The following is a 13,724-nucleotide window of genomic DNA, read 5'->3' as shown; positions in this document are numbered from 1 at the left end:
CATACAAATGATCAAACCTACCCCCCTCCTCCCCCCCGCCTGCTCCCCTCCCCATCCCCTGTGGTCAGCTTCACCTATCCTAAGCATGATTGCAGAGGAGTAAATCCCACTGAACTCAATAAGCATGCAAATAATCAATCCATTCTCAGCAAACTTGCACAGGATCCCATTTCTTACCTCATGGCCTAAAAGCAGGGAAATTCACTAACAGGCAAAAAACCTTGCAGTTTAAGAATGTATCTATAGCCAACAGATATTTCTATCAAACTTTAAAAAACAGGGAAATTTGGCAGCTATAGTGAATGCACCAAGTGTTTGCATTTGACAAATTTGCAGGGCAGGTCTCCTGCTCCCCTTGTGCATTCGCTATAGCTGCCCAATTTCCCTGATTTTTAAAGTTTGATAGAAATATCTGTTGATGATAGGTACATTCTTAAACCGCAAGGTTTTTTGCCTATTAGTGAATTATTACTGGAACTGTAAATATGAAGTGTGTGTGTGGGGTGGTGGTGGAATAACACATCGTTTTCAAAAGGAAAAACGTGTATAAAATGTTGCAGTAATTAACCAATTGTCATTTGTCCCCTTTGCAGACAGCATTAAAGATTCAGGAACTGAAGCATCCCAAATTAATTTAAATTTTAAAACTCAACAAATGAATTCGAAGTGGTCAGGTTAAATACTTTCCTGGTTCCTAAAGCAAACATAATGGATACTAGAAACGCCTTTTTGAAAACAACTTCCATCCATGAGTCAATGAAAGGCGAATACCAGGATTTCCTGTTTTGTAAATCATTTGGTGACTAACACTGCCCTCCTATTTCAAGATGATCTCCTAATTCAAGATGCCTGGCTGTTCAGTAAATCTGAATGGTTACCCAGAAGAAGAACATAAACAGAAAAAGGAGAGCTACAGCACTAACTTAATCTGAAAGATATTGCAATCCCATATCATATAGTAAGACATGCCTTGACCTGTGTTACATCTTCAGCGTAGAGACAAATCCCTTTATGAAATAGTTAAAATACTTGGACCATGAATATATGCTTAACAAATTCATATCCCATTCCCTCATAATCAATGGAAAGTCAGTGCAAAATGCAAATGTTTGCAGACTGGGGGATGGATGTGGATAATTATCAACCAGCAATTGTTCCAAACAAAGAAAGCTTTTCTGCAGTTTAATAATCCTATTATATACTGGCCGTGTATAATTGACGCTACTCAGGTATTTACCTGCAGAAGACAACATGTAGCTGTGCCTTGTTGAACTGGTTTGCAGACCAAATGTGACAGCCTCAGCCTTTTCCATGAGTCTACATTTTAGCCATGTACAATAAGTATAAAAGATCAATGCAAATCTATTCTTAAAGATGACTTTCTGGTCTACATAGGCAATGTATCTTCCAACTTAAAGGCATGTCTTCTGTGTATCTGATGTCCCTGTCCTAAAATCCATAAATATTGGAAAAGGATAATGGGTAGTACTCAATACTAGTCTTACTCAGAGTAGACCCATTGAAGTTAATGAACATGATAAACATAGGTTCATTCATTTCAGTGGAGGTACTTTGAGTAAGACTTAGTTGAACGCAACCCAATGGATCAGATCAAGACGTAGACTGCAATCCTAAGTCAACTTAACTGAAGTAAGCCCCAATGAATTCAATAGCACTTACTTCTGAGTAAGGCATAGTTAGGATTGTACTGTTAGTAATGGAATCAATGGGACTTGAAATCAGTGGAGCTTAAGTTAGTCATGACTCTCTTAAGTCCTATTGTCCCACTGATTTTAGTGGGTCTACTCTAAGCATGACAAGCCTGTATACCTTAATCAAATGATTGGTTATATCTTCCTCAACCCAATTAAAACTCATTGAGATGCCCAGATAGTTCTATATTGGAAAGGCCTGTAGCTCAAGAGAAAGGGGTGTAGTTCAGTTATAGGGCAACTGCTTTGCATACATAGTGTCATCGGTTCAGTCCCTGGTATCTCCAAGTAGGTCTGAATCAATCTCTGTCTCAATCCCTGGATAGCTACTGCTTTTCAGTGTGGACAGGGGATGTGCTAGAATCCCAGCCCATTTGGATTTGGTACCAAATTCTCCATTGATTTGCTTATTCTTTGTAGTTGCAGATTGGATTTTTATTAAGTGATTTTCCGCAGCTATTTTTGAAAATAGTTTTTTCAAAAATTAAGATATTAAGAACAATAATTTTATTGATATTTCCTTCAAAATATCAATAATTCCTTTCAAGATATTGATAAAAGCAGCAGTTACCCAACAAAGAACAAACCTGAACGTTAGGTCGACAAAATGCTTTCAAAGGGGTACAAGCCAACAGATCCCATCCCTAGTGTAGACAATATTGAGCTAGATAGACCAATGATCTGACTTGATAGAAGGCCACTTCTTATGTTCCTATAAGAAAATAACATCATACACTAGTTTGTGAACTAGTAAGAACAAGAGGAGAGAGAGGGTCTTCTTTGGCTCTGGTGCCCCATTTATGGAATGTTCACATTAAAGAAGATCACCCTTTCCCAACTAATGATGCCCCGCTCGCCGTGCAGCTGACGAGTGGGGCATGGTTGCAGATGGGGGCAAAGCTGCCGCCTCCATCTTTGTTTGGGGCAATGTCGCGCATCGCACCTATTGTGTGCGTGCGATGTGCAGTGTGGAGGGGCAGGGCTTTGGGGCTTATTTAAGTCCAGCCGCCCCTCCTACCTTCCTCTTTGCCAGCGTGACGTTGAAGGACGACGAGGGCCGAAGCAGAGCAAGGAGAAGAGCGACAGCGGCCATTCTGGCTCGGCCGCGTGGTTGGTGCCATTTCGGAGGCGCTTGTTTGCAGCGGCACAGGCCGCATTTACAGGCCAGTTAGGCCACGTTTGTGGGCAGATTAGGCCTCAGTTATTTTCCTTGGTGGAGGTAGTTTGAGGAGGCAGGCGGTCATGAGCCTGGAGGAGTGGCGGCGGCTGGAGCGGGTCTTTTATTAAGGGCTTGCTGGGCCGAATGCTGTGGAAACCCCCTCTCCCTTGGCTGGGGGGGGGTAGGCACTCAGTGTCCTCCAGCAGCGCCGCCTTAGGGCTATTGCTAGCCAGTTAAACAAGATCACACACACATTTAATATTGTATAAGAGCAGCGATATAATATAAAGTAATTGGAATAAATCAGTAATTAAAATAAATTAGAGCAAAAGAGCTGCAGGGTTTTGAATAAAAGGATCAGACCTTGCAGACAATGACTTACTACAGTTAGCAGCTTACAATACTGGTATTTGTGCTGGTGTTTCTGCAGTTGGTGGCTTATAATAATAAGGGGCCCCAATTAGCGTAGTGATGGGTAATGGGAGGTATGGCGTTGTGAGGAGAACGTGCCAGATAAGGGGAACTCGTCCCAGAGAAGTAGTGTCTGTGACTTGTTCCGGTTCTCCTCACATCCCCAGGACTGATGGTTGTTCTATCAGTCAGCCTTCGGATCTCCATGTGCTGTTGTTAAACGCCAGGTCGGTTCACCATAAGATCTCCCTTGTCCATGATTTAATTGTGGACGAGGCTGCCGACCTGGCGTGTATAACTGAGACCTGGGTGGGCGATCAGGGAGGCGTTGCTCTTTCCCAGCTCTGCCCACCTGGGTATGCGGTTCAGCATCATGGTAGAACCGAAGGACGGGGAGGTGGGGTTGATAAGGATAAATAACCCCCTTAGTCTGTTGTACCTTCCAAATGTTACTTTCATTGCAGTCACGCCATCTTGACACGTATGCACTTGTTGTTTTGCTGTATTCCTGGCCTTATAAGGCAATGTTCTTTTGTAACAGTTTGTGACTGATATTATGGGATGCAGAGACAGAGCCCAGGCAAAGTGTATAAGTATTCTCTGTTCTTTGCATTTTGGCACGCTGTTGGCTGAGCTTGACTCCCTAGCGCCTTGCTGCAGCAATAAAACTTTGTTATACCTACCTTGATCTAGTAATGCTTATTCTCAAGGACATCCCTTATCATTTGGCACCCCAGATGGGACTCGAGAATAGTGCATTATTGTAGATTGTGGTATTCCACCTCTCTTTGCAAGTGGACTGGCGGGGCAAGGGCCCGGCCGAACGTCACCAACGGGAGCACGCCGAACGAAGATTTACTGTTCGCCCTGCGGCACGAACAGCCGGCTCCTTCTCCAGCACCTCCACTAGAGACTAAGGGGGTAAAACAAACTTTCCAGTAAAAGACCGGCCGGCACGGGAAGGGACTGATCCACCAACACACAGGAATAGGCGAGTATAGTGGGTCCCTTAGACAGTTCTGGCCAGTCCTTAAGGACTGAAGGGGGGACAAGGCCAGTCCCTCACCTGGAGTCATAGGAAATGGGTTGGTGGGTTTCCTGTTGGCATGAATGGTGAATGAGTGGAGTGAAACGTTCGAAAGTGTGTTGCCCAGTGACGAAAGTCCGGAGTAAAGGTACCTCTGGACCTGGCTAAGCACTAGTGTTTCCCGCTCCTAGTGCCTCTGGCTCCAGGCCAAGTATCACTGAGGACTAGTAAGCGCTGGTGGCGACCACAAATAGAGCGGAATTCACTGAGAAAAGAAAACCCTCTTGTTGACCTCCCCGTAGAGACCCCTTACTCTACGGCGCCTTACACCCGCTTTTGTGTTTACTATCCTAATAGATATTAGGAATAGGCAGGATGGGAAAAGGGCAGAGTACTCCCTTAGATGTGGCCACTGCCCAGTTTAAAAATTACTTTGACCAGACAAAATGTAACCTGAATACAATGAAGACCAAATGTGAGGAAACATGGCCTAACATGGCCCCTAGTTTCATTTGGTGGCCACCGGAAGGAACCTTTTATGTACCGGCCGTCGCAAGACTGTTTAACTATGTGATAGTTGATACAAATCCGGGAATACTGCCTGATGATGCCGGTTATGCTCTAGGCTGGTTGGAACTGAGTAAACACCCGCCCAAAACAGTTAAGGCCATCCAGAAGAAAGAAGGTGATGGACCTGCCAGATTGATGATAGCGCAGTGTAAAAGCCAACCAGAAAAAAGAAAGTCAAGACCACCTGTGTTGGAAGATTCCCGGCCCCCTGAATTACTACCACCATATGTGGCAAATACTGTGAGGCCCCAGCCCCCCGAGAATTCTGACAGAGATCAAGAACCAGATTCAACCCAGCCGAATGATAATTCCAGTGATTCTCCACTCCGTCTATATCCAGAACTCTCGCAGCTGTCTGTTGACATACGGCCTATCGTGCCATCTGCCCCGCCTGAAGTTCAAAGACTTACCCCCGTGCAGACTAGAAACCAAAGCCGTATCAAAAAAGAAGGAATACTGACAGCGCCAGTTCGAGTTACGGCGGGAATAGTACCCCAGACTGATGATGATGGACAAGTACAAGGAATAGTAGTGGAAACTCGGTCTTATGTGCCCTTTTCAACTGCAGATTTATTAAACTGGAAAAATCACGGTCCCTCTTATGAAGCAGATACAAAGAAATTCATTGACATGCTGGAAGGCATAATTCAGGCTCAAAACCCGACATGGGCAGATATTCAGCAATTAGAGGCATATTTGTTTACGAGTGAGCAGCGTCGCACTATCCAGGACAACATGGAGAGTGCCGTATGACAGGCAGCTACAGCCGCAAATCAAGCTGATCCGTCAATCTGGGTAAGGGAAAGAGCCCTACTCACCAATCCGAATTGGGGTCTAAGTACAGCCGCAGGACAGACTGCCCAGGCAGACTATCAAGCGCTCTTCCTAGAAGCAGTGAAGAAAGGGAAAAAGAAGTTGATGAATATGCAGAAAATTCATGATGTGGTCCAGAAGAGGGAAGAAACACCTGGCGATTTCTTGGAAAGATTGCAGGAAGCATACCGAAAATACAGTCCCCTAGACCCTGAAGAGGAAGGGAATAGGTCTATCATAGTAATGAGTTTTGTGGCACAGTCAGCTCCTGATATCCGGAAGAAACTGCAGAAGACCGAGGGGTTTGAGGGAATGACCCTATCACAATTAAAGGCTATAGCGGACAGGGTATATACCAACCGGGACGCCGAGGAAGCTAAGGAAAAAGATAGGAGAATGAAGGACAAAGCATGTTTACTAGCTGCAGCATTGCAAGGGACAGCTGGGCCAATTAGAGGAAGAGGCAGGGGCATGGATAGAGGAAGAGGAAAGAGAAACGTGGACCGTCCAGTTTTGGATCGGAACCAGTGTGCATACTGTAAGGGATTTAATCATTGGAAAAATGAATGCCCAGAAAGAAATCAGAATAGTCAACGGCGAATGGAAGCTGAAGGAACCATGACGGAGATCAGAGGGTTGCTCCGGGAACGAGGAAGGCAACAGGGAATAGGATACAGAGGGAGAGGCAGAGGCGAAAGAATTCAGAGAGGAGATGAGGACGGATTATATTCTGTCCAACCTTAGGGAGGCCTACGGGCAACCCCCCCTGAGCCCGTATTGGAAATGGAGATTGGGGGAGTAACAGTCGCAGGACTAGTAGATTCAGGGGCCCAACGGTCAGTTTTAAATCAACCCCTTGGGAGTTGTAGCAAACATACAACTCCCATCATCGGAGCATCAGGGAAGTCTGTCTTGGCAATTAATTTAAAGGGGCAACCAGTGGCAATTGGATCTCAAGTACTTTTCCATGAATTTTTGTATATGCCCGAGTGTCCTGTCCCTCTTATTGGAAGGGATCTTCTGTGTAAAATGCAAGCTACCCTGGAATTCAGCCCTTCGGGCCAGGTGAAGATGAGTACCCCCGCCACAGAATTACCCGTACTGTTATGTCCAATACAGGAGGCTTGGAGATGTTATACGTCAGTGTGTGTCGTGAGGGAAAGGACGTCTGAAGAGTGGGAACTGATACAATCTGTACCTGGGGTGTGGGCTGAGAACAACCTGTCAAGTTTAGCAGTACGTGCAGAACCAGTCCGAATTACCCTGAAACCTCAAGCCAGCCCTATACAACTTAAGCAGTACCCAATTCTAAGTGAGGCCAGAGAACCAATTCAACATCACCTTAACAGGCTGATGGAGTTAGGGGTGCTTCTGCATGGAACACACCTTTGCTACCTGTTAAGAAGCCAGGGACAGAAGGCGATTATCGTCCAGTACAGGACTTGAGGGCAGTAAATGAATCCGTCATATCCATGACCCCTATAGTACCTAACCCCTACACTTTGTTGGGAAGAATACCTGGAGGGAGTACTATCTACACAGTAATTGATCTGAAAGACGCGTTCTTCAGCATACCGTTGGCTGCAGAAGCAATACCTTTGTTTGCCTTTACTTGGGAAGATGTCCAAACAGGAGTTACTAGCCAGTACTCTTGGACCCGGCTGCCCCAAGGGTTCTGCCACTCCCCATCTATTTTTAGCCAACAGTTGAATAAAGACTTGATCAGCTGGCAGGAGGAAAATGGGCCCTTGTTAATTTATGTGGATGATATTTTGCTCCCCAGTCCAGACTTTGATACTTGTTGGAAATATTCCAAATCTTTGTTGCAAACCACGGAGGCCCTGGGTTACCAGGCAAGTCAGAAGAAGGCCCAGATCTGTCAGCTGGAAGTAGAATATTTAGGATTTATAATCCAGAAAGACCAAAGGTACCTTAGTCCGGCTCGTACTGCTGCAATACGTTCACTACCGAGACCTGAAACTAAGAAAGAGCTCCGTACATTGTTAGGAATGGCCGGGTATTGCAGGATATGGATTCTGGACTATGCCACCATTACAAAACCATTATATTCCATGTTACAAGAATGGAGGCCAGAAACTGCCCCTTTAGATTGGGAGCCCTCCCACGTTGCGAGCTTGGAAAAACTGAACAATGCCTTGCTAAACCCACCAGCATTAGGGATACCCGATACGACAAGACCATTCAAACTATTTGTGGATGATAGAAGAGGAGTTGCGGTGGGAATGCTGACCCAAGCCTTGGGCTCCTGGGAACACCCCGTGGCGTATCTAAGCAAGAAATTGGACCCCGTAAGCCAAGGCTGGCCAGGCTGCTTGATGAGCATTGCGGCTACATCCTTGTTGTTAACTGAAGCATTGAAACTCACCTTCGGGCAAACCATTCAAGTGACTGCATCACACTCCATTCGAAATCTGCTGGAAAAACAAGGGCCAAAATGGATGACGAGTTCCCGTTTAATTAAATATACTGCCCAGTTGTGTGAAAATCCAAACGTGATTGTACAGGATAGGGCAACATTGAATCCAGCTACATTAATGCCAGTGCCAGAGCAAGAGCCAGTACACGATTGTGAAGAAATAATGACTAAAGTGTTCTCCAGTAGACCGGACCTAAAAGATCAGCCATTAAGGAAGGGACGATCCCTATTCTGCGACGGAAGTAGTTACTTACAGCAAGGGACTAAAGTAGCAGGATACGCAGTAGTGGAACAAGGAGGACATATAGTCCGGCATGGCAAGCTGCCCCCAGGAACTTCAGCCCATAAAGCTGAAATTATAGCACTTACTGAAGCCCTACGGGAAGGAGCAGGACAGGAAGTGACAATCTATACAGATAGTAAAAACACTTTCCTCACCTTGCAAGTGCATGGAACCCTGTATAAGGAAAGAGGATTCCTCACCTCTGAAGGAAGGCCTATAGCGTACGCACATGAAATCAGGGCACTCTTAGATGCAGTGTGGAAACCTAGGAAAGTGGCTGTGGTACATTGTAGGGCTCATAAAAGACAGGATGGTCCGGTCCATCAAGGAAATGCTCAGGCCGATAAAGCAGCTAAGTCTGCAGCTCTTAAAGCCCCCCCTGTTGCCAGGAGTTTTGCTCACCTGTATTATGTAGAAGTTCCCACGGATGTGGGAAGTCCTGTCTACACTCCAGAGGAAAAAAGAGAAGCTCAAGATTATAGTTATCGGGACGTGAGTGGATGGAAAGTCTTGCCTGACGGTTGTGTCTGGATACCTCAAAATTTGGCTCATCCTATAGTTTCCAAGGTTCACCAACAATGCCACCTGGGAAAGATAGCTCTGGAAACGTTGCTAAAGAAATGGTATTATATTGACCATATATCTAAATGGTGTGATATAATCACCAAAGAATGCCTTACCTGTGCACAAGTGAATCCTCGTCGCGGACCAAATCTGACCCCAGGAGCCATACTGAAGGGCACTAGGCCCTTTCAAGTGATTCAGGTTGACTACAGCCATATGCCAGCCGCTTGTGGACTAAAGGTATTGCTCGTTGCTGTTTGTACTTACACTGGATGGATAGAGGCTAAACCAGCAACAGGAGAGACAGCAGCTGTAGTGTCAAAATTTATTTTGGAAGAAATTATTCCTCGATATGGTCTACCAATACAAATCAATTCTGATAACGGACCAGCGTTTGTAAATACTCTAGTGAATAGTCTATCAACGGCAGTAGGGTTGACTTGGAAGTTACACTGTGCATGGCGACCACAGAGTAGTGGAATGGTTGAGAGGGCAAATCAGACTATCAAGGCTCATCTCACTAAGTTATGCATAGAGACTAAAGAAAAATGGCCTCGGCTGTTACCATTAGCCTTATTACATGCCAGATGCACCCCACGAAGCTCAGGCTACACTCTGTATGAATTAATGTATGGCAGACCACCACCTCTGCCAACTGGAGTTCAGGTATTGGAAGACCATGGACAAGTACGCCTTCAGAAACAACTGCAGGCTCTGATACTGATCCCAGTCCATTACAAGTTACAACTAACATGCACGCCTTTGAGCCAGGGGATTTAGTATGGGTCAAGGTATGGGATGATAAACCATTGCAGCCTAAGTGGAAAGGTCCATTTGCAGTAATAATGGTTACTCCCACGTCCTTGAAGGTTGAAGGGCAGACTCCATGGATTCACTGGACCAGAGTGAAACCAGCAGCGAATCCAGAATGGGAAGTAGTAACCAACACACCAGGGGTGTTGCGGATGAGGATCTGGAAGCGTGCCACTACTGGAAGCAGGGACGCGACGGGAGAAGCCTCCTCGGGACCGGCAACCGAGTGAGCGAAACCACAGAGGGTGCTGCATCCCCTACTTACCCAGAAGAAGTAGTGGGACACCGCCCGAAGATCCAGATCTGTCCAGAAATAGCAATTATGTCCTGTTGTAAATTGTCTTATGTGATCATTTTGTTTCAGTTCTTAGTTCTTTTGATTCTGATATTGTTTCCCCCTTATTGTCAAGCATCTGAACCCCCAGGCATGTGTCAAAATTGCCAAGAAAATACCTTTCTAACATTGGTAAATCAAGTGGCAAAAGAATTTAATTTGTCAAATTGCTGGATTTGTGGAAATCCTCAAGGGTTTCCTCAATGGCCGTGGATGGCAATTCCCTTAAACCCTAAATGGTTGTTAAGCAACAAGAGTGATGTTCATAATGGAAGTGACCTTTGGACTACTAATCACAATTGGGAAGTCCGCTGGAATCCTGGAGGTCATTATTGCATACAACAGAATTTGTCGGAGGGGATCTTGGTCGGAAAATCATATTGCAATTGGACTATGCAATGGGAACAATTTTGTGTTATTGCCTACTGTCCCATTACGGATTGTAGCAAAGAAATGCATAGGTGGAATCAAACCCATATTCAATTGAAAAATGGTACTTGGTGTGTCTGTACTCCTGGTAGTGAAAATCCACTTATAAACTGTGATGTGGTATGTGATGCAGCAAATTCCACCACTTTATTATGTCAGTTGCATAACTGTACCTCAGATCAAATACTTGAGGATTGGGCCTGGCAATGGCGCCATCCAAATGGAACTGTAGTAATGGGGTTCAGTCAATACTGGAGTATAGTAAATGATACCAGGACTGGTAGAAGTTGTAAATTTAATAACTCCACAGGAATATGGAAATGTACACTTCAGGGGACAAAGGCGGCATTGCTGACAGGGCCATTGGGAAATAAGGATACAAAATATTTCTCATATGAACATCGAGCTCCACAATTACCTGACTCAATCCGATATGCCCTAAAAGGACATTACTGGATATGCGGTCATAAAGCATATGCCATCCTGCCAGTAAATTGGACAGGTACCTGTTATGTAGGAATCATTCAACCCATGTACACCTTAAAAGGGGGAAATCTAAATCCCTTAGTTCCAGTGTTTGCTGATGACAAAGATGCTCGGAGAAAGCGGACCATAGATACAAGTATAGCCAAAGGTCAGGGAAATGATTGGGAGGACGAATGGCCACCCGAAAGAATCATTGCCACTTATGATCCTGCGTCCTGGGCACAGGATGGTATGTGGGGCTATAGGACTCCTATTTATATATTGAACCGTCTCATCCGGTTGCAGGCGGTAGTGGAAATAATCACAAATCAGACTGCTGGAGCGCTGGATCTCCTAGCAGACCAATCCACTCAAATGAGGGAAGGTATTTTGCAAAATCGTTTAGCCCTGGATTATTTATTGGCTAAAGAGGGTGGAGTTTGCAAATTGTTAAATCTGACAGAATGTTGCTTAAAGATTGACAACAATGGGCAGGCTGTAAAAGATCTTACAAATAAGATGAAGAAACTCGCCCATGTACCCATACAAACCTGGAAGGGAATAGATTTAGGTGATCGGAGTTCGTGGTTCAATTGGTTTGGAGGATTGAAAGGGTTAATAGGTATTGTCACTGTATTATTATTGTTATGTTTGTTGTTGCCATGTGTTTTGTCAGTAATCGTAAATCGCTTTAAAAGTATAATTTTAGGTACAGTGGAAAACCAGGTAGCCCGACAGATGGTGTTACAAGCCAACCGATATCAGCCAGTACCTCAAGAAGAAGAAGAAAAAAATCATTTGTAGTACAGTATTGTGTAATACTTTAATTATTAAAAATAAGAAGTTAAAGTATTAAAGGGGGGAATGATAAGGATAAATAACCCCCTTAGTCTGTTGTACCTTCCAAATGTTACTTTCATTGCAGTCACGCCATCTTGACACGTATGCACTTGTTGTTTTGCTGTATTCCTGGCCTTATAAGGCAATGTTCTTTTGTAACAGTTTGTGACTGATATTATGGGATGCAGAGACAGAGCCCAGGCAAAGTGTATAAGTATTCTCTGTTCTTTGCATTTTGGCACGCTGTTGGCTGAGCTTGACTCCCTAGCGCCTTGCTGCAGCAATAAAACTTTGTTATACCTACCTTGATCTAGTAATGCTTATTCTCAAGGACATCCCTTATCAGGGTTGCTGTGGTCTATAGGAGTTCTTTCTCACTCACCAAGCACCCTGTCCAGGTGACGACTGGTTTAGAGTGTCTCCACCTTGTGTTGGGCCAGAGAGACAGACTGGGAATTTTGTTGGTGTACCGCCCGCCCTGCTGCCCAACAAATTCCCTAACTGAGCTGACAGAGGTAGTCTCGGAGGTACTGTTGTAGTCCCCTAGACTTTTGGTACTCGGGGACTTCAACGTCCATGCCGAGACTGCTTTATCTGGGGCGGCTCAGGACTTCATGGCCTCCATGACAACCATGGGACTGTCTCAGTTTGTTACCGGCCCAACGCATGTGTCGGGACATACTCTTGATTTGATCTTCGCCACTGGGCATGGAGATGGTGATCTGGTGGTTGGGGATTTGTCATCTACCCCATTGTCATGGACAGATCACCGCTTGCTGAAGTTTAGGCTCACAGCGACCCTTTCCCTCTGCAAGGGTGGGGGACCTATTAAATTGGTCCGCCCCCGGAGACTAATGGATCCTGAGGGTTTCCAAAGGGCTCTGGGGGATTTTCCGACTGAGAAGACTGGCGCTCCTGTCGAAGCCCTGGTTGGATTGTGGAATACGGAGCTGACCCGGGCGGTTGACACGATCGCTCCCATGCGCCCCCTCCTATGTAGAGCTCATACAGCTCCATGGTATACCGTGGAGCTGAGAGTGATGAAGCAAGAGAGGAGGAGGCTTGAGTGCAGATGGAGGCGAACTCCTGACAAATGCAATTATGCTTTGGTAAGTGCTTCTTCTAAGCGGTATATAGTAGCGGTGAGGGCAGCAAAAAAGATATATTTTGCTGCCACAATTAAGGCATCTCTCTCCCGCCCGGCGGAGCTCTTTAAAATCGTACGAGGGCTTTTACATTCTGGCCCTCGGGATATTATGGATTCATCTGTAGCCCGCTGTGATGAGTTCGCGAAGCACTTCCAGGATAAGATCGCATGCATTTGCCGGGACTTAGACTCCAATGTTATGACAGTGACGTCCAACGAAGCATCCAGAACGCGGTCTTGTCCTTATTTATTGGATGAGTTTCAGTCTGTACAGCTTGAGGATGTTGACAAGATCCTTGGACTCATGCGGGCGACCACATCTGTTCTGGACCCTTGCCCCTCTTCGCTGGTGAAAGCTGGCAGGACCGGAACTGCTGGCTGGGCCAAGGAGATAATAAATGCCTCTTTGAGAGAGGGAGTGGTCCCTGACTGCCTAAAAGAGGCGGTAGTGAGACCACTCCTGAAGAAATCCTCTTTGGACCCAGATAACCTGAACAACTATAGACCTGTGGCAAATGTTCCGTTCTTGGGCAAGGTACTGGAATGGGTGGTTGCCGGCCAGCTCCAGGGGCTCTTGGATGACACTGATTATCTTGATCCATTTCAATCCGGTTTTAGGCCCGGTTTTGGCACCGAAACAGCCTTGGTCGCCCTGTACGATGACCTTTGTTGGGAGAGGGACCGGGGGAGTGTGACTCTGTTGATTCTCCTTGATCTCTC

Source organism: Rhineura floridana, chromosome 7 (assembly GCF_030035675.1).
Source record: "Rhineura floridana isolate rRhiFlo1 chromosome 7, rRhiFlo1.hap2, whole genome shotgun sequence".
Taxonomy (NCBI): Eukaryota; Metazoa; Chordata; class Lepidosauria; order Squamata; family Rhineuridae; genus Rhineura; species Rhineura floridana.
This window is presented reverse-complemented; position numbering follows the sequence as displayed.